Here is a 2904-nt window from a genome sequence, read left to right on the forward strand (position 1 = left end):
ATTGGTTTGACAATTTGTTTTTTTTTTATTTTTTTTAATTTTAATTTTTAAAATAAAATGGGGCTGTAATTGATTTGAATGAAATGTTAAAAAAAACAAAGGTTAACGGATGAAACGGGTTGAAACTGATGACCCGTTAGCTTGACGGGTTGAGTTCGGATGACCCGTTAGCTTAACAAGTTGGGTTCATGTGACCCGTTAAATTAACGGGTCGGGTTCAACCCAATCCAAACCTAGTAAACCCGACATGTTTACAGGTCTAGTCTACTATGACTTTTAGTCCATCCTTATGCTGTGTACTTTTTCTACTTCTGGAAAATAAATATAAAAAAAAGAGTAATAAATTAAAATTAAATAAAGAGGTTATTATTTGATATTTCAAAGTAACCATTGTGCACTTATAAAAATGAATGTTCAAGATTACTCCTGTTTGTTAGGACAACATCCAGCTCTCTTGCAAACTGAGGTCGGATCGTCATCTCTTAATGACTGACATGCTCTTTTGCAAACCGAGTTTGGATCTTCATCTTTTAATGAATGACATGTTTACTTATACGTGATAAAAATTTCAATCATTTCAATGACTGGCTTCGTTCTCATGTGCTTATTAACACATATGATATAAAAGAAGTGTGAATTCCACCTTAAAATTTGTAATCTCAATACTTCAAAATCATGAATCAGATTAATTAGGAGAGATTAGTTGATCCAATTTCCATTCATTTTTCTCTCCCCCAATTTATGATCTCCCTCATTTTCAATAAGTAAACATATCACTAGTTTAAAATATAATACATCTCGTAATCTATATAATAATGAGAAAAAAAAAGTTAAATAGTACAAGATGTTGTAGTATGAATTTAGTGAGGGAAGAAAGAGGTAGATCAGCCAAAGAGAAAAGAATGGCGTGAAGAGCTTGTTCCTCATGCCTTGTGCCTCTATTTATACTAAAAAGGAGAAAGAAACTTGCTCTCCAAGTAATACAAGTTGTACAAGAAAAGATCTACTATAGATCTCATAGGATTCCTATGCATAACCTCTAAGATTTACATAATCACACTCCTAATGAAATTAGGACTGCAATAATCCCTTTTAAGTGTGTATATACTTAAGTAAACGGTGTATCAGGTCTTCATGTGATTATGTAGAAATAGTTGATAAAGTCGTCTCATCTAGTCAGCACAAAGAGTGAATGTGAGTCTAAAAACTAAACGGAAAAATGCATACGTTGTAAAACTCAGAAAACCTCGTTATGATAAAAGCCAAGGTAGGATAAAACCCATAAAGTAAGAAGAAAAGTGAGAAGTTGCATTAAGTCAAAACTAAATGTCTTTGGGACGTAAGTAGGACGCACACAAGGTTATGACCAACCTAAGATAAATGCTGTTGGAAATGTGCCCTAAAGCCAATCATATGATGATACTTTACGGACATTTTACATGTTAAACTAATCTAGTTTAATATAAAGGGCAAAGATTATTGTTTGAGCCGTCTCATATAAATGTTATATGCTTAAACGATAAAGTCCAAGGAATATGTGATTGGAAGAATGTAATCTAATGAAGTTAGATTCATGAGACCATTCTTTCGTAGACACATCCTAAATGTTCCTGATCATAGGATTGCCAATTGGGCATTGACAGTCCGTCAAGATCGGTACGTGCTATGTCTTCTCTCAGGGAGAGTGACTAGTCTCGAGTCATTGGTGTGTGTGACATCAAGACAAGTACGTAGGTGCTCAGTAGAGAATGAGTTCACTGAACGTGATCAACGAAGAGTTCTCATACTCATGTCACATGAGAACTTATGTTTGGGATAATGCAAATTAGTCCTTTGACCTGAGGCATCACAGTTGTCTTATGGTTAAGTCCTTGATCTTTGATTATGTCAAAGTCACCCCATCGGGGTGTCCACGGCATCGTTGGGGTTAAGCCACTTAGTCATGGAGGCAAGTGAATGCGCAACAAGGGATCTCTAACCTTCAAACCGTTTGAGGGAGAATACTCTATGATATGATTTAGAATCTTTGGCCAGAGTATGAATGAGATTTAGAAAAGTCGTTCTAAATCACATTCAATGAAATCATATAAGCACACGAATCACATTGGATAGTAGACATGAATAAATAAACTATCAAACCAAACAATGTGGTCAGGAGTATTAGATTAGAGAAAGACCGTATTGCATTTGTAATCCCAAACTGAATAGGTTTTCTCTACCTCTTCTGATTAGCTTGGGTAACCATGATATGCTGCAAGGTGTCACTCATGGTTTGTGGAAGCCCTAAACGTGTGTAATCACTAAAGGGAGAATTGAAAGTAAGTTTCAATTCACAATCGATTTGAAATGGTTTTAATCGCCCACTGCCTCGCTAAAAGGAACCTAATGGATCGCACACCATAAGAGGTGGAGATTGGAGATTAAACGGAGATGAGTAAGAATGATTAAATGGTTTAATCATTTATTTATGGCAAGGATTAATTAATATGTTAATTAATCAAACGAATAAGTTCGTTAAAGACCTCGGGATATGTTTTGGACCTTAAGGCCCAATGGGCTTCGAACGTCAAGCCCATTGACTTAAGTTGTATGACAACTTAATGAATAATGATTCACTAAGACCCAAAAGCCCAAACAACACCCCATGGCCGGCCATTTAGAGGAAGGGTAGTGAACTTGCTTTAATTACAAGTTTGCCACTCAAATGAATAAAGGTATAAATATGACTTTATAGCCTTTTTATTCATTAGGGTTTCTTTTAGAGAAAATTGGTGAGAACTTGTCTCTCCATTTTCTCTCTAGGAGGCCGGCCCCTTGGGGGGTGCATCTTGCAATCTCACTACTCCAAGGTCACTCATTTCTTCTCCAATCTCTCCTTGGTGAAGAGACTTAGAGGTTCCCTAC

This window comes from Malus sylvestris, chromosome 16, assembly GCF_916048215.2.
Source record: "Malus sylvestris chromosome 16, drMalSylv7.2, whole genome shotgun sequence".
Classification (NCBI taxonomy): Eukaryota; Viridiplantae; Streptophyta; class Magnoliopsida; order Rosales; family Rosaceae; genus Malus; species Malus sylvestris.